Below are 20430 nucleotides of genomic sequence, written 5' to 3' on the forward strand. Positions count from 1 at the left end.
GGTAATGCATACATGCTGGAAGAGTTGAGCGGCGAGAAGTTCCCAGTAGCTGTCAATGGTCAGCACCTCAAGAAGTATTTCCCAAGCATGTGGGATGATGGACAGTAAGATGTGGGGGCCGATTTGAAATCGGCCAGTAACAAAACAAAAATCACAGCCGATGCGCAGGCATCGACTTAAGAAAACGTATGGAGAGAACAGTATGCAAATGCAGCCGATGCACGGGCATCGACTTCAGAATAACAAAGCCGATACACTGATATCAACTCTAGAGGAATAAGCTCAGATTAGCAAGTTGACGGAATCGGTTCAGGCCAGAAATCAGGATATGTGAGACGAATCTCCTAATGGTTGCTGAGGAATTCAACCTGATTAGGCAACAGCTTGACCTCGGATTGCAATATGAGCCGATGTTCTGCTATCGGCTCCCTGTACGGCGGCTCCATTCGACAATCGGCAAGGTTGACAAAGAAGCGAAATTAATTAAGGGATTTTTCTTCATTAATAGGGGGATTCCTTACAAAGAAAGAGCTGATTGCTCAAGGGAGAAGAGGGCAAAAGCCAACTACTACTACTGATCCCTAATCTAGGGGCCGTTGCTGCCCTCGTCGTCGCTGCCTCCGGCGCAGCTGCTGAAAGGTTCCTCATCGGAGCTTCCGTGGCCTTCTACGGGGGCTTCATCTTCCTCATCGTCGTCCTCGCTGTCGTCATCCCACCAAGTGCGGAGGCGCTTCGCTGGTGGGTAACCTTCAAGGGAGTCGTCATCGTCGTCCTCCTCCTCCGCCTCTTCCTCGGAAGAGGTGAAATCGTCCCAGGAGAAGCGGTCGTCCTCGCTCTCCGCCTCTTCTTCCCCTTCGACGAGGAATTGAAGGTCGCCCTCCCCATCGGTCAGGGATTTGTCATCCTCAGACCAGATGGAGGAATCGTGTTCCTCCTTGTCCCACGTCGTTGGGGCGAGAATGTCGTGCGCCGCCAACGAGCCCCACTCCGGCGTCGGCTCGCGGGAGGGGGAGGAGTCATAAAAGACCGACGAGGAAGAGGAGGAAGAGGAAGGCATGGCTATGGGAGATTGGGGGTTTTCTTTTGGGTGCCGATGGCCGGAACAGAGCAGGATGATGAAGTGGCAAACTGCTCAGAGCGGTTAAATAAAGGGGCTATGATAAAAAATTCAATGCCACAGCAGTTTCCAAGGAGGCGGTGCCCAAAGACAACGGTCCAATCACGCGGAGTAGTTGAGAAGACAGGGCATCATGATGAAGAATGCTGTGACGGTTTTGCTCTGCCATGACATGACCCGACGAAGGAAAAGCAGAATGATTTTGGAATTATCAATTCCAAAACCAGGGGGGCATGTGTTATCACCGGAATTTGACCAAGTTAGAGGTGGGCCGCGATCAAGATGGACTTAAAGATTATATATTGAAGAATATACGTGAATCGGCCTTGAATAGCAAGTTTGGGCTAGTTTGCCCTTGTATCTGTAACATAGTAGGATACGTGTCGGTTTAGTTAGAGTTGGGCCCGTGCCCGGTTGGGACTATTCCCACGATTAGAGAGTCTACGGACTATAAATATGTATCTAGGGTTTATGGAATAAACAACAACCAACGTTCAACCAACAAATCAATCTCGGCGCATCGCCAACTCCTTCATCTCGAGGGTTTCTACCGGTAAGCAACATGCTGCCTAGATCGCATCTTGCGATCTAGGCAGCACAAGCTCCACGTTGTTCATGCGTTGCTCGTACTGAAGCCTTGTTGATGGCGAGCAACGTAGTTATCATAGATGTGTTAGGGTTAGCATAGTTCTTCGTGTAACATGCTATCGTAGTGCAACCCTTGCATGTCTAGCCGCCCTTACACCTATCTTAGGTGTAGGGGCGGCACCCCGCTTGATCTTTATTTAGTAGATCTGATCCGTTACGGTTGCTCCTTGTTCATCAAGGATTAGTTTAATATCTGCAATAGTTAGGCCTTACAAGGGGCTGGAGGATCCAGCGGCACGTAGGGTGTCATTTGCTAGTCCTAGACAGGATGTTCCGGGGATCAACCTCGTGTTGGTTTTTAGGCCTTGTCTAGGATCGGCTTACGATCACCGTGCGTGGCCGCGAGGCCCAATCCTGAGTAGGATGATCCGATTATGCGGTGAAAACCCTAAATCGTCGTAGATCTCATTAGCTTTATCTTGATCAAGCAGGACCACCATATATTCGTGCACCTCGTACGAATCATGGGTGAATCGGCTCCCTGAGCCAATTCACGAGATAACACGAGAGCCGATCGAGGCTCGTATTTAATGTTTACGTGTATGCCATGCAGGAAACTAAGCGAGGCATCTCCATCACCTTCCTGACCAGGTATAGGTCAGGTGGCACGCCCTTGCATCAGCATCGGACGTGTGTACCAGAGGCTTTGCGGGCCGTCGCTCGGAGGGACCAGGGCCAGCCGCAGCCCTAAGTTGTTCCCGGCTCTACGGTGTTGCCTGTCGCTGCCCGCCGGTGGGTTTCTGACGACAACAGGTTGTGGATGTGCTGTTGCTACTAGGGATAAAACATCGATGCTTTGTCTAAGGATATTTGTGTTGATTACATTACGCACCATTCTTAATGCAATTGTCTGTTGTTTGCAACTTAATACTGGAAGGGGTTCGGATGATAACCTGAAAGTGGACTTTTTAGGCATATATGCATGCGTGATAGCGGTCTATGTACTTTGTCGTAATGCCCGATTGAATTTCACACTACTCATCATGATATGTATGTGCATTGTCATGCCCTCTTTATTTGTCAATTGCCCAACTGTAATTTGTTTACCCAACATGCTATTTCTTATTGGAGAGACACCACTAGTGAACTGTGGACCCCGGTCCAATTCTTTTACATCGAATACAATCTACTGCAATACTTGTTTTTACTGTTCTTTGCAAACATCATCTTCCACACTATACATCTAATCCTTTGTTACCGCAAGCCGGTGAGATTGACAACCTCACTGTTAAGTTGGGGCAAAGTACTTGGATTGTGTTGTGAAGGTTCCACGTTGGCGCCGGAATCCCTGGTGTTGCGCCGCACTACACTCCGTCACCAACAACCTTCAACGTGCTTCTTGGCTCCTACTGGTTCGATAACCTTGGTTTCTTACTGAGGGAAAACTTGCTGCTGTACGCATCACACCTTCCTCTTGGGGTTCCCAACGGGCGTGTGCTTGACGCGTCATCAAGACTGTTTTCTGGCGCCGTTGCCGGGGACCTGAAGAAAAGTTACTCCAAAAAGATTTCTAACTCCCACGTCAACTGGACGCCAGCAACTTGTTTTCTGGCGCCATTTCCGGGGAGATCAAGACACGCTGCAAGTAAGGGTGGGCATAAAAACCGTGAAACCGAAAACCGAACCGAAGCCGAAACCGAACTAACCGAAATCTTGGTTTTTTCCATTAACCGCTATTTTTTCGGTTTCCATTTATACTAACCAAATTAAATTTGATAGAATTCGGTTTTTAGCCCCACCAACCGAACAAGACCGAATTGAGTAACCTACCACCAATTTGTGCATAAACCGATCATTCCATAGAAGCCCAATTGCGTTTGATGTTCCAAAAATTGTTCATTCAATGTATGACTTTGGTCTTTGATGTACTAGCTTTTTCTGAATATAGCGTGAAGCCTGCATAATAGAACACGTCGCTCGAAGTCTTAGCTACCTCTTTTAATAGCTCACGAGTGATGCACCTGTACCACGAGTGCCGCAGCCTACCAAATAGAATCCCTCCACGATTGGTGCTCATTTGTCGATTTCTTGCGCAGTTGATGCTTTTTGTGTTGAGATGTCAATCACTATTTTCTTTCTTCGGTGATCCCTACTATTTGTTCAAGTGAGTAGGTTCATTCGGTTTTAACCGAAAACCGAACCGAATTTTGGTTACCATTTTTGAAAACCGAATTTATTCAAAAACCGCAAAAACCGAACCGAAATTTCGGTTAAAACCGAATGCCCACCCTGAGCTGTAAGGGGAGTCTCCCACTTCCAATATCTTTACTTTGTTTTTGTCTTGCTTTACTTTATTTTATTTACTGCTTTGTTTGCTTTCTTATATCAAAATACAAAAAATTAGTTACTTGCATTTACTTTATCTAGTTTGCTTTATTTACTATTGCTAAAATGAATACTCCTGAAAATACTTAGTTGTGCGACTTCACTAGCACAAATAATAATGATTTCTTATGCACACCTATTGCTCCACCTGCTACTACAGCATAATTCTTTGAAATTAAACCTGCTTTACTGAATCTTGTTATGAGAGAGCAATTTTCTGGTGTTAGTTCTGATGATGCTGCTGCCCATCTTAATAATTTTGTTGAACTTTGTGAAATGAAAAAATATAAGGATGTAGATGGTGACATTATAAAATTAAAATTGTTTCCTTTCTCCTTAAGAGGAAGAGCTAAAGATTGGTTGCTATCTTTGCCTAAGAATAGTATTGATTCATGGACTAAATGTAAGGATGCTTGCATTGGTAGATATTATCCTCCTGCTAAAATTATATCTTTGAGAAGTAGCATAATGAATTTTAAGCAATTGGATAATGAGAATGTTGCTCAAGCATGGGAAAGAATGAAATATTTAGTTAAAAATTGCCCTACCCATGGACTGACTACTTGGATGATCATCCAAACCTTTTATGCAGGATTGAATTTTTCTTCACGGAACCTATTGGATTCACCTGCTGGAGGTACTTTTATGTCCATCACTCTAGGCGCCGCAACAAAGCTTCTTGATGATATGATGATTAATTACTCTGAATGGCACACGGAAAGAGCTCCACAAGGTAAGAAGGTAAATTCTATCGAAGAAACCTCCTCCTTGAGTGATAAGATTGATGCTATTATGTCTATGCTTGTGAATTTTAGATCTAATGTTGATCCTAATAATATTCTGTTAGCTTCATTGGTTGCCCAAGAAGAACATGTTGATGTGAACTTCATTAAAAATAATAATTTCAACAACAATGCTTATCGGAATAATTGTAGTAACAACTATAGGCCATATCCTTCTCATAATAGTAATGGTTATGGTAATTCTTATGGTAGATCTGTTTTGCCTAATGAGGAAAAGATGCTAGAAATTGAAAGAGCTACTAAGAGCTTTATGCAATCACAATATGAGCAAAATCAATTGTTTACTAAAAATATGAATGAACAATCTGCCTTGTTGAAAAAAATAGGGAATCAACTTGAAAATCTGAATATGGAAATTTTTGGTTTGCAAACTAAGCTTTCAAATGCTGAAAATCGAATCTCATACTTGTCTCAGTCACAATCTTCTTTAATTAATAAAATGGCTGCTAAAGCTGAGGATAATGATAATAAAATTGCTACTACAGCAAACGCCATCCAAGTTCGAATTAATGAGAATATTAGATTGATGGCTGAATTGGGTGCTAGGTGGGAAAGAGAAGAAAATGCTAAAGAGAATAATGTGGCTAAAGTTTGGAATATTACCACCACTAGTAATGCTAATGCTTCACATGTTGCTACACCTCCTACTATCAATGGTAAAATAATTGGTGTTGGCAATGTTTCTACTCCTAATGCAAAGCGTGCAAAACTGCACGAAATCGCTAAAATCAGTTGAAACTGCTTGTGATAAAACTGCTGAAATTTTTCAAAATATTGGGGACAATGATCCCATTGCTTTAGATCATAATGGTTTAGATTTTGATGATTGTCACATCTCCGAAGTTATAAAGTTCTTACAAAAACTTGCTAGAAGTCCTAATGCTAGTGCTATAAATTTGGCCTTTACAAAACATATTACAAATGCTCTCATTAAAGCTAGAGAAGATAAATTAAAACTTGAGACTTCTATTCCTAGGAAGTTAGAAGATGGTTGGGATCCCATCATTAAGATGAAGGTCAATGATTTTGATTGTAACGCTTTATGTGATCTTGGTGCAAGTATTTCTGTTATGCCTAAGAAAATCTATAATATGCTTGACTTGCCACCATTGAAAAATTGTTATTTGGATGTTAATCTTGCTAATAGTTCTATAAAGAAACCTTTAGGGAGGATTAATAATGTTCGAATTACTGTTAACAATAACCTTCTCCCCGTTGATTTTGTTGTCTTGGATATTGAATGCAATGCATCTTGTCCCATTATATTGGGAAGACCTTTCCTTCGAACTGTTGGTGCTATTATTGATATGAAGGAAGGTAATATTATTAAATATCAATTTCCTCTCAAGAAAGGTATGGAACACTTCCCTAGAAAGAGAATGAAGTTACCTTTCGATTCTATTATTAGAACAAATTATAATGTTGATGCTTCATCTCTTGATAATACTTGATACACACTTTCTGCGCCTAGCTGAAAGGCGTTAAAGAAAAGCGCTTATGGGAGACAACCCATTATTTTACTTCTGCATCTTTGTTTTATATTTGAGTCTTGGAAGTTGTTACTACTGTAGCAACCTCTCCTTATCTTTATTTTATTTCATTGTTGTGCCAAGTAAAGTCTTTGATAGTAAAGATGATACTAGATTTGGATTACTGCGCAGAAACAGAATTCTTACTGCCCCGAAATTGAGTAACCCCGTCTGTAGGTAACTCAGAAAAATCTGCCAATTTACGTGCGTGATCCTCAGATATGTACGCAACTTTCATTCAATTTGAGAATTTTCATCGGAGCAAGTTAAGTGCCCCAGAAAAATTCGTCTTTATGTACTGTTCTATTTTGACAGATTCTGCCTTTTATTTCGCATTGGCTGTTTTGCTATGTTTGATGGATTTCTTTGTTCCATTAACTTTTAGTAGCTTTGTGCAATGTCCAGAAGTGTTAAGAATGATTATGTCACCTCTGAACATGTGAATTTTTGATTATGCACTAACCCTCTAATGAGTTTGTTTTGAGTTTGGTGTAGAGGAAGTTTTCAAGTATCAAGAGAGGAGGATGATACAATATGATCAAGGAGAGTGAAAGTTCTAAGCTTGGGGATGCCCCCGTGGTTCATCCCTGCATATTTCAAGAAGACTCAAGCATCTAAGCTTGGGGATGCCCAAGGCATCCCCTTCTTCATCGACAACATTATCAGGTCACCTCTAGTGAAACTATATTTTTATTCCGTCACATCTTATGTGCTTTACTTGGAGCGTCTTTATGTTCTTATTTTTGTTTTGTTTGAATAAAATTGGATCCTAGCATTCATTGTGTGGGAGAGAGACACGCTCCGCTGTTGCATATGAACACGTATGTTCTTAGCTTTATTCTTAATGTTCATGGCGAAGGTTGAAACTGCTTCGTTAATTGTTATATGGTTGGAAACAGGAAATGCTACATGTGGTAATTGGTATAATGTCTTGAATAATTTGATACTTGGCAATTGCTGTGCTAATGTTTAAGCTCTTGCATCATGTACTTTGCATCTATTAGTGAAGAAATACTGTAGAGCTTGTTAAAATTTGGTTTGCATGATTGGTCTCTCTAAGGTCTAGATATTTTCTGGTGAGGGTTTGAACAACAAGGAAGACAATGTAGAGTCTTATAATTCTTGCAATATGTTCTTATGTAAGTTTTGCTATACCGGTTCATACTTGAGTTTGCTTCAAACAACCTTGCTAGCCTAAGCCTTGTATTGAGAGGGAATACTTCTCGTGCATCAAAAATCCTTGAGCCAAAAACTATGCCATTTGTGTCCACCATACCTACCTACTACATGGTATTTTTCCGCCATTCCAAAGTAAATTGCTTGAAGTGCTACCTTTAAAATTCCATTCTTTGTCTTTGCAATATATAGCTCATGGGGCAAATAGCTTAAAAACTATTGTGGTATTGAATATGTACTTATGTATCTTATTTCTTAATAAGTTGCTTGTTGAGCGATAACCATGTTCCTGGGGACGCCATCAACTATTTCTTTGTTGAATATCATGTGAGTTGCTATGCATGTTCGTCTTGTCTGAAGTAAGGGTGATTTATCATGATCAAATGGTTTGAGTATGCATATTGTTAGAGAAGAACATTGGGCCGCTAACTAAAGCCATGACCCATGGTGGAAGTTTCAGTTTGGACAACAATCCTCAATCTCTTATGAGAATATTATCTGTTGTTGAATGCTTATGCATTAAAGAGGAGTCCATTATCTGTTGTCTATGTTGTCCCGGTATGGATGTCTAAGTTGAGAATAATCAAAAGCGAGAAATCCAATGCGAACTTTCTCCTTAGACCTTTGTACATGCGGCATAGAGGTACCCCTTTGTGACAGTTGGTTGAAACATATGCTATGCAATGATAATCCATGTAAATCCAAGCTAATTAGGACAAGGTGCGGGCACTATTGGTAATCTATGCATGAGGCTTGCAACTTATAAGATATCTTATGCATAACACATATGAATTATTACTACCGTTGAAAAAATTGTTTCTATGTTTTCAAATAAAAGCTCTAGCACAAATATAGCAATCCATGCTTCCCTCTGTGAAGGGCTATTCTTTTACTTTTATGTTGAGTCAGTTTACCTACTTCTTTCTATCTTAGAAGCAAACACTTGTGTCAACTGCGTGCATTGATTCTTACATGTTTACCTATTGCACTTGTTATATTTCTTTATGTTGACAACTTTGAATTTATTACTTTATGAGTTAACTCTTATGCAAGACTTATTGATGCTTGTCTTGAAAGTAATATTCATGAAAAGTCTTTGCTATATGATTCAGTTGTTTACTCATTGTCTTTACCATTGCTTTGAATCGCTGCATTCATTACATGTGCTTACAATAGTATTGATCAAGATCATGATAGCATGTCACTTCAGAAATTATCTTTGTTATCGTTTACCTACTAGAGGACGAGTAGGAACTAAGCTTGGGGATGCTTGATACGTCTCAAACATATCTATAATTTCTTATGTTCCATGCTACTTTATTGATGATACTCACATGTTTTATACACACTTTATGTCATATTTATGCATTTTCCGGCACTAACCTATTGACGAGATGCCGAAGAGCCAGTTGCTGTTTTCTGCTGTTTTTGGTTTCAGAAATCCTAGTAAGGAAATATTCTCGGAATTGGACGAAATCAACGCCCATGGTCTTATTTTTCCACGAAGCTTCCAGAAGACCGAAAGGGAAACCAAGTGGGGCGACGAGGCGCTGACACAACAGGGCGGCGCGGCCCAGGGCTTGGCCGCGCGGCCCTGGCGTGTGGGGCCCTCGCGTCGCCCCTAAACCTACCCTTCCGCCTACTTAAAGCCTTCGTCGCGAAAACCCCAGTACCGAGAGCCACGATACGGAACACCTTCCAGAGACGCCGCCACCGCGAATCCCATCTCGGGGGATTCAGGAGATCGCCTCCGGCACCCTGCCGGAGAGGGGAATCATCTCCCGGAGGACTCTTCATCGCCATGATCGCCTCCGGAGTGATGTGTGAGTAGTTCACCCCTGGACTATGGGTCCATAGCAGTAGCTAGATGGTTGTCTTCTCCTCATTGTGCTATCATTGTTCGATCTTGTGAGCTGCCTAACATGATCAAGATCATCTAGTTGTAATGCTACATGTTGCGTTTGTTGGGATCCGATGAATATGGAATACTATGTTATGTTGATTATCAATCTATCATCTATGTGTTGTTTATGATCTTGCATGCTCTCCGTTACTAGTAGAGGCTCTGGCCAAGTTGATACTTGTAACTCCAAAAGGGAGTATTTATGCTCGATAGTGGGTTCATGCCTCCATTTAATCTGGGACAGTGACGGAAAGTTCTAAGGTTGTGGATGTGCTGTTGCTACTAGGGAGAAAACATCGATGCTTTGTCTAAGGATATTTGTGTTGATTACATTACGCACCATTCTTAATGCAATTGTCTGTTGTTTGCAACTTAATACTGGAAGGGGTTCGGATGATAACCTGAAAGTGGACTTTTTAGGCATAGATGCATGCTGGATAGCGGTCTATGTACTTTGTCGTAATGCCCGATTGAATTTCACACTACTCATCATGATATGTGATGTCCACGCTCGCTTCTATTCTTGTAGACAGTGTTGGGCCTCCAAGAGCAGAGGTTTGTAGAACAGCAGCAAGTTTCCCTTAAGTGTATCACCCAAGGTTTATCGAACTCAGGGAGGAAGAGGTCAAAGATATCCCTCTCAAGCAACCCTGCAACCACAATACAAGAAGTCTCTTGTGTCCCCAACACACCTAATACACTTGTCAGATGTATAGGTGCACTAGTTCGGCGAAGAGATAGTGAAATACAGGTGGTATGAATGTATATGAGCAGTAGCAACGGCACCAGAAAATAGCTTGTTGGCGTGTAGTAAGTAAACATGCATCAGAACAGTAAATAAACGGAGATTGCAGTATTTGGAAACAAGGCCTAGGGATCATACTTTCACTAGTGGACACTCTCAACATTGATCACATAATTAAACCACTCTACACTCTCTTGTTGGATGATGAACACCATTAATTGTGTAGGGCTACAAGAGCACCTCAATGCCGGAGTTAACAAGCTCCACAACATTCGATATTCATATTTAAGTAACCTTAGAGTGCATGATAGACCAACGCAATTATACCAAGTACTAACATAGCATGCACACTGTCACCTTCACACTATGAAAGGGGGAATAGATCGCATCAATACTATCATAGTAATAATTAACTCCATAATCTACAAGAGATCATAATCATAAACTACGCCAAGTATTACATGATGCACACACTGTCACCATTACATCATGAAGGAGGAATAGAGTACTTTAATAACATTACTAGAGTAGCACATAGATGAATAGTGATACAAAACTCATATGAATCTCAATCATGTAAGGCAGCTCATGAGATCATTGTATTGAAGTACATAGGAGAGAGATTAACCACATAGCTACCGGTACAGCCCCTTAGCCTCGATGGAGAACTACTCCCTCCTCATGGGAGACAGCAGCGTTGATGAAGATGGCGGTGGTGTCGATGGAGATGCCTTCCGTGGGCACTTCCCCGTCCCGGCAGCGTGCCGGAACAGAGACTTATGTCCCCCGAATCTTGGCTTCGCGATGGCGGCGGCTCTGGAAGGTTTCTCGTACCCTGGCTTTTTCGTATCGAAGATTTAGGTCAGGGACCTTTAAATCGGCGAAGAGGCGGAGTCGGAAGGCTGACGAGGCGATGACACAATAGGGTGGCGCGGCAAGGGCCTGGGCCGCGCCGCCTACATGTGTGTGGCCCACAGGGCCCTCCTCTGGTGGCTCTCGGGTGTTCTGGAAGCTTCGTGGAATTCTAAGATGCTGGGCGTTGATTTCGTCCGATTCCGAGAATATTTCCTTACTAGGATTTCTGAAACCAAAAACAGCAGAAAACAGCAACTGGCCCTTTGGCATCTCGTCAATAGGTTAGTTCCGGAAAACGCATAAAATCATCATAAAGTATGTATAAAACATGTAGGTATTGTCATAAAACAAGCATGGAACATAAGAAATTATCGATACGTTGGAGACGTATCAGCATACCCAAGCTTAGTTCCTACTCGTCCTCGAGTAGGTAAACAATAACAAAGATAATTTCTGAAGTGACATGCTACTTACATAATCTTAATCATACTATTGTAAAGCATATGAGATGAATGCAGCGATTCAAAGAAATGGTAAAGACAATGATTAAACAACTGAATCATATAGCAAAGACTTTTCATGAATAGTACTTTCAAGGCAAGCATCAATAAGTCTTGCATAAGAGTTAACTCATAGAGCAATAGATTCTAAATAAAGGCATTGAAGCAACACAAAGGAAGATACAAGTTTCAGCAGTTGCTTTCAACTTTCAACTTGTATATCTCATGGATAATTGTCAATACAAAGTAATATGATGAATGCAAATATGCAAGTATGTAAGAATCAATGCATAGTTAACACAAGTGTTTGCCTCTTAAGATGGAAGGAAGTAGGTAAACTGACTCAACATAAAAGTAGAAGAATGGCCCTTCGATGAGGGAAGCATGGATTGCTATATTTGTGCTAGAGCTTTTATTTTGAAAACAAGAAACAATTTTGTCAACGGTAGTAATAAAGCATATGTGTTATGTATATTATATCCTACAAGTTGCAAGCCTCATGCATATATTACCAATAGTGACCGCACCTCGTCCTAATTAGCTTGGATTTACATGGATTATCATTGCATAGCATATGTTTTAACCAAGTATCACAAAGGGGTAACTCTATGCCGCATGTACAAAGGTCTAAGGAGAAAGCTCGCATTGGATTTCTCGCTTTTGGTTATTCTCAACTTAGACATCCATACCGGGACAACATAGACAACAGATAATGGACTCCTCTTTAATGCATAAGCATTCAACAACAGATAATATTCTCATAAGAGATTGAGGTTTGTTGTCCAAACTGAAACTTCCACCATGGATCATGGCTTTAGTTAGCGGCCCAATGTTCTTTTCTAACAATATGCATACTCAAACCATTTGATCATGATAAATCACCCTTACTTCAGACAAGAAGAACATGCATAGCAACTCACATGATATTCAACAAAGAAATAGTTGATGGCGTCCCCAGGAACATGGTTATCGCTCAACAAGCAACTTATTAAGAAATAAGATACATAAGTACATATTCAATACCACAATAGTTTTTAGGCTATTTTTATCCCATGAGCTATATATTGCAAAGACAAAGAATGGAATTTTAAAGGTAGCACTCAAGCAATTTACTTTGGAATGGCAGAAAAATACCATGTAGTAGGTGTTGGAGATATGCCCAAGAGGCAATAATAAAATGGTTATTATAATATCTTTGAGTTTATGATAATGTTTACATACCATGCTATAATTGTATTAACCGAAACATTGATACATGTGTGTTATGTGAACAACAAGGAGTCCCTAGTAAGCCTCTTGTATAGCTAGCTTGTTGATTAATAGATGATCATCGTTTCATGATCATGAACATTGGATGTTATTAATAACAAGGTTATGTCATTATGTGAATGATATAATGGACACACCCAATTAAGCGTAGCATAAGATCTCGTCATTAAGTTATTTGCTATAAGCTTTCGATACATAGTTACCTAGTCCTTATGACCATGAGATCATATAAATCACTTATACCGGAAAGGTACTTTGATTACACCAAACGCCACTGCGTAAATGGGTGGTTATAAAGGTGGGATTAAGTATCCGGAAAGTATGAGTTGAAGCATATGGATCAACAGTGGGATTTGTCCATCCCGATGACGGATAGATATACTCTGGGCCCTCTCGGTGGAATGTCGTCTAATGTCTTGCAAGCATATGAATAAGTTCATAAGAGACCACATACCACGGTACGAGTAAAGAGTACTTGTCAGGAGACGAGGTTGAACAAGGTATAGAGTGATACCGAAGATCAAAGCTCGGACAAGTAAAATATCGCGTGACAAAGGGAATTGGTATTGTATGTGAATGGTTCATTCGATCACTAAAGTCATCGTTGAATATGTGGGAGCCATTATGGATCTCCAGATCCCGCTATTGGTTATTGGTCGGAGTGAGTACTCAACCATGTCCGCATAGTTCACGAACCGTAGGGTGACACACTTAAAGTTGGATGTTGAAATGGTAGAACTTGAATATGGAATGGAGTTCAAATATTTGTTCGGAGTCCCGGATGAGATCCCGGACATCACGAGGAGTTCCGGAATGGTCCGGAGAATAAGATTCATATATAGGATGTCATTTTATGTGAAATAAATTGACGCAGAAGGTTCTATGGAAGGTTCTAGAAGGTTCTAGAAAAGTCCGGAAGAAACCACCAAGGAAGGTGGAGTCCACATGGGACTCCACCTCCATGGCCGGCCAACCCTGGGGGGGTGGAGTCCCAAGTGGACTCCCCCTTAGGGGGCTGGCCACCCCCCCATATGGGAGGTGGAACTCCCACCTCTAGTGGGAGTCCTAGCTTGGCTAGGTTTCCCCACCATATGGAAGGTTTTTGGTTCGGGTCTTATTCGAAGACTTGGACTACAACTCTTGGGGCTTCCACCTATATAATGAGGGGCATAGGAGAGGGGGCTGACCACTTCAAGCCTCAGCCTTGGCCGCACCCCTTAGAGGGCCGGCGCCCAACCCCCCTCTCTCCCCAAACCCTAGCGGTCTCTCTCCTCCACCACATCCCGCACGCTTAAGCGAAGCTCCCCTGGATTTCTCCACCACCACCGACACCACACCGTCGTGCTGTCGGATTCAAGAGGAGCTACTACTTCTGCTGCCCGCTGGAACGGGGAGGTGGACGTCGTCTTCATCAACAACCGAATGTGTGACCGAGTACGGAGGTGCTGCCCGTTCATGGCGCCGGAAGCGATCGTGATCAAGATCTTCTACGCGCTTTTGCAAGCGGCAAGTGAACGTCTACCGCAGCAACAAGAGCCTACTCTTGTAGGCTTTGGAATCTCTTCAAGGGTGAGACTCGATAAACCCCTCGTTGCTACCGTCTTCTAGATTGCATCTTGGCTTGGATTGCGTGTTCGCGGTAGGAAATTTTTTGTTTTCTATGCAACGTTATCCTACAGTGGTATCAGAGCCGTGTGTATGCATAGATGGTTGCACGAGTAGAACACAATGGTTTGTGGGCGTTGATGCTTATGTTATCTTTAGTTTGAGTACTTTGCATCTTTGTGGCATAGTGGGATGAAGCGGCTCGGGCTAACTTTACATGACCGCGTTCATGAGATTTGCTCCACGCTCGACATGCAACTTGTATTGCATAAGTGGCTTTGCGGGTGTCTGTCTCTCCTACTATAGTGAAGATTCAATTTACTCTTCTATTGACAACACTAGTATCACCGTTGTGGTTCATGTTCGTAGGTAGATTAGATCTCTATCGAAAACCCTAAACCACGTAAAATATGCAAACCAAATTAGAGACGTCTAACTTGTTTTTGCAGGGTTTGGTGATGTGATATGGCCATAATGTGATGATGAATATGTATGAGATGATCATTATTGTATTGTGGCAACCGGCAGGAGCCTTATGGTTGTCTTTAAATTTCATGTTGAGTAGTATTTCAAAGTAGTTGTAATAGTTGCTACATGAGGTGAACAACCATGAAGACGTCGTCATGGACCTTGACGCTACGCCAACGATGATGGAGATCATGCCCGAAGATGATAGAGATCATGTCCGTGCTTTGAAGATGAAGATCGAAGGCACAAAATATAAAGGGCCATATCATATCACATATGAATTGCATGTGATGTTAATCCTTTATGCATCTTATTTTGCTTAGATCGCGACGGTAGCATTATAAGATGATTCCTCACATTAATATCAAGATAATAAAGTGTTCTCCCCTCGTATGCACCGTTGCCAAGGTTCGTCGTTTCGAAGCATCTCGTGATGATCGGATGTGATAGACTCAACGTTCATATACAACGGGTGTAAGCCATGTTGCACACACGGAATACTTGGGTTTGCTTGACGAGCCTAGCATGTACAGACATGGCCTCGGGACAACGGAAACCGAAAGGTTGAACACGAGTCATATGGATGATATGATCAACATGTTGATGTTCACCATTGAAGCTACATCATCTCACGTGATGATCGGTTTTGGTGTAGTGAATTTGGATCGTGTACCACTTAACAACTATGAGGGATGTTGTATTAAGTGGGAGTTCATTAGTAATTAGATTAAAACATGAACTAATTATCATAAACTTAGTCTGAGTAGTATTTTGAATTAATTTTGTAGTTTTGGCATCCGTTTACTACTATGCGCTAGTCTTGTAATTGAGATAGAAATACTGTTAAAATCTGACAAGAAACTTTACGGATTGGTACCGTATTGTTAAGAATCAAGAATTGATTAAGTCCTATTGCAAACTTTTAGTAAACCTCACATTGTTGATTCAAAGAGCTATGTTTTCAATTAGTACCTAAAGTTATCTTGTCTCCGTTCAAATCTGTTTGAACAGTAAGGAGCTGAGAATTTAGTTTTTCAGAAATAATCAAGGTATGAGATATATGTGATATCTAAAGACCTTATTACAAGATGATAGAATATAATTTGTTGAGACTACATAAACTCATAAGTTTTATGGGAATGTACGAAGGTTGAAGACGCAAGGCGTCCCAATCCTCCAACTATTGGGGCACTAACAATATTCGCATATCCATGAAATTATTATCCTTAGTATGCACCGTTGCTAAGACTCGTCGTATCGAAGCATCACGTGATGATCGGGTGTTATAGATTCTACGTGTGCATACAACGGGTGCAAGCCAGATTTGCACATGCGAATACTAAGGTTAAACTTTATGAGCCTAGCATGTACATACATGGTCTCAGAAAGTCGTCATGAATTGATGGATAAAATTATGAGTGAAATTGTTCATCGTATTACAAAGTTACTAATAGTGAAATCTAGAACACTTGTCATATGATGATCAAATTCAAAGTAAGAACCTCGAGGTTATTGGTATTTGACCAACAAACCTAGAAGTTATTGAAGATGAAGTGTTTTCTGAATAATGAGGAAAGCTAAAAGAGAAATTACAAAAGATATTTTGGCAGAGAGAAAAGAAAAGACTAGAAAGTCTAGTTCAGGTGTATATAAATGATATACATGTTATGGATGTATTCCTTGCTTAGTCACATAACAAAATTCTTGGGTATTTGTACCATATTGGTTGGTATGAAGTGTCATACAAAACAACGCAATACAAGAATACAATGGCCTAAGTGACTGACAAGGAATATGATAGGAATGCACGTCTGGAACAAAAATAAAGTGTTATTATGTTCATCGTTGGCATTCTATCTAACCCTTAGAATTTATAATAAAGAACTTAATAATTGTTATTTTGCTCTAGTCAAATGAAAACAATGAGTTGTTCAAATTGTGACGTTACTCCATATACGATGGATAAGTTATTATAAATCTTAATGGTGAAACACACATACATAAATATTGACGCTAAAATGCCATAAGGCAAATGATTTGAATTCCACTTATTTGTGGAACCGCCATTTAGGTCATGTTATAGAGGAACGCATGAAGAAACTCCATGCAAATGGATTTTTGGAGTCATTTGATTTTTGAATCATTTGGCGCTTGCAAATCTTTTCTAAAGAGAATGACTAAAATACTGTTCATAGGCCAAGATTTGAACGGGCAACTAACTTAGTGAAAAACATACATGATGATGTATGTGGTTCACTGGGCATAGTTGTGTGCGGGAGATTCTTCTACTTCATGAAAACTTTCAAACAATGAATTGAGTATATGTGGATATATTCGATAAGGAAGAAGTTTGAAACATTTGAATGGATTCAAATAATTTTCAGCATGAAGTGGAAATCATCGTAATAGAAAATTCAAATATCTATGATTGGATCATGGTGGAAATATTTGAATTACGAGTTTTAGCGAACATCTAAGAGAGTTATGAAATTGTTCTACAACTCACGTTTCTTGGAGTATCATAGTGATGATGAAGTATCCAAGAGATGTATCCAAACTTTGTTGGATTAATGATGAGATAAAATAAAATAAAGCCATTATATTTTTGTGGATTATGCTTTAGTGACTACCGCTTTTACACTAAATAGAGCATCATCATGATCCGTTGAAATGACACCATACGAGTTATGGCATAGGTAAGAAACCTGATAGTCTTTTCTTAAATTTTGGTATGCATAGCATAAGTAAATAAGTTTACAACCAAAATCGGATGAATGTCTTTGTTGGTTATCCCAGAGATTTGATTGGGAATTCTTCCCACGAGACAAAGACAAAAGTGTTTGTCAATGTTTCTTATTTCCGAGAAATTGTTTCTAGTGAAGTATTTGAGTGGGAGGACAATATAATTTGATAAGGTTTATGAACCTGAGCATAATGATCAGAGTAGCGCAGCATCGGAATTGGTTTCAGAAGCGGCCACAACGATCATGGCTCCCATGACTACAAAGTGTTTTAGTCATGGAAATCGAAGTACATATTGAACCTTGTAGGTATGGTTTACTTTGTGATCAAATAAATGATTTGTGGACAAAGGATTGATTTTGAACAATGATAAACCAACTACAAACAAAGAAGTTATGATGGGCCCTGACTCCGTTAAAATGGCCATGCGCCATGAAATCCATAATAGATGAATACTTTTTGAAAGAAAATGAATCTATGGACTTGGATGAAATATCATTGAAGAAGCTCGACTTGTTGAAAAATTGTTTACAACAAAGTTCAAAGAGTTGACTACGATAAGATTAGATCTTCCGTAGCAATGCTTATAGTCTATGTGGATTATTCTAGTAATCACTACATATTTCTTTTATGAGATATGCTAGTAGGATGGCAAAATACATTACTTATCAGAAGTATGTATTAAAGGTGTATACAAGATACAACCAAGAGTTTTGCTGGTCTGTGGAATACTAGATAGGTACACGAACTTCAATTGGATGAAGTAAGTATCGCGGAGTAGGAATCTTCACCAGATGAAATAGTCAAAGAGTTTTTGATTTCATCAGAGACGATGAAGAGGCTTGCATTTGCAAGAAATTAAGTGGGAGCGCTAAGACATATTTATAATACTTTATGTAGGTGACATATAGTTGGTTATAAATGATGTAATTATATACTTGATTAAAAGGATTCATTGAGAAATTAACTTCAATGAAAGGATATGGACTAAAACAAATTTAGTGTCAAGATCTATGAAGATAGATTGAAACACATAAATAAGTTTAAGTCAAAGTACATAGAATAGATATTGAAATGGTTCAATATAGAAATATTAAGAAAATATTCTTGTCATGGTAAAGTTTTAACAAGACTTGAGTGTATCTGACACTCAATGAGTAAAAACACATGAGTGATTATAGATCACGAATAATATGTACACAATCAGATATCATGTGCTATAAAGTGTTATGAGCATATACCAGAATAATTCATATGATGATCATTGGACGACAGTAAGAATATCCTTGAGTACTTTAGAAGAACTAAGGATATATATATATTTTTGTATGAAGAAATGACAAACAAATCGCTGTAAGGTGTTACACCGATATTGGTTTTGTCACATATAAAATATAATTTCAATCTCAAATTAGACTAAGTGTTGTTTAAAAGGTAGCACAATGAGCTAGAAGTTGTCTATGCTAGATTTAGAAAAGTTCTAAATATTGTGACGGATTCTACAAAAGAAGGCAGAGTATGTCATTGTTTTGACAATAACAAAGGATGTTAAGTCAAGAGGTTCTTTGAGAACTTGGTGTAGTTCCGACAGAGTCAGAACTTTGAAGCTATATTGTGTATGGCAATATTAGTGACATATTTCAGACCGCGGAATTAAGGTTCCACCAGAAGACCAAACATATTTAATGCCGACTCATTTGGAAATGAGTGATGCGTTAAGACGCAAATGAATTACAAAATACATATGTTTCTGAGCATGTCAGATCCGTTAACTAAAACCTCTCCTGTGAGCAATACATGATAAAGCACCAGAAGACCAAGGTGTTATATCTTTACAAATTTAAACTAGATTATTGACTCTAGTGCAAGTGGGAGACTGTTGGAGATATGCCCAAGAGGCAATAATAAAATGGTTATTATAATATCTTTGAGTTTATGATAATGTTTACATACCATGCTATAATTGTATTAACCGAAACATTGATACATGTGTGTTATGTGAACAACAAGGAGTCCCTAGTAAGCCTCTTGTATAACTAGCTTGTTGATTAATAGATGATCATCGTTTCATGATCATGAACATTGGATGTTATTAATAACAAGGTTATGTCATTATGTGAATGATATAATGGACACACCCAATTAAGCGTAGCATAAGATCTCGTCATTAAGTTATTTGCTATAAGCTTTCGATACATAGTTACCTAGTCCTTATGACCATGAGATCATATAAATCACTTATACCGGAAAGGTACTTTGATTACACCAAACGCCACTGCGTAAATGGGTGGTTATAAAGGTGGGATTAAGTATCCGGAAAGTATGAGTTGAAGCATATGGATCAACAGTGGGATTTGTCCATCCCGATGACGGATAGATATACTCTGGGCCCTCTCGGTGGAATGTCGTCTAATGTCTTGCAAGCATATGAATAAGTTCATAAGAGACCACATACCACGGTACGAGTAAAGAGTACTTGTCAGGAGACGAGGTTGAACAAGGTATAGAGTGATACCGAAGATCAAACCTCGGACAAGTAAAATATCGCGTGACAAAGGGAATTGGTATTGTATGTGAATGGTTCATTCGATCACTAAAGTCATCGTTGAATATGTGGGAGCCATTATGGATCTCCAGATCCCGCTATTGGTTATTGGTCGGAGTGAGTACTCAACCATGTCCGCATAGTTCACGAACCGTAGGGTGACACACTTAAAGTTGGATGTTGAAATGGTAGAACTTGAA

Source organism: Lolium perenne, chromosome 3, assembly GCF_019359855.2.
Source record: "Lolium perenne isolate Kyuss_39 chromosome 3, Kyuss_2.0, whole genome shotgun sequence".
NCBI lineage: Eukaryota > Viridiplantae > Streptophyta > Magnoliopsida > Poales > Poaceae > Lolium > Lolium perenne.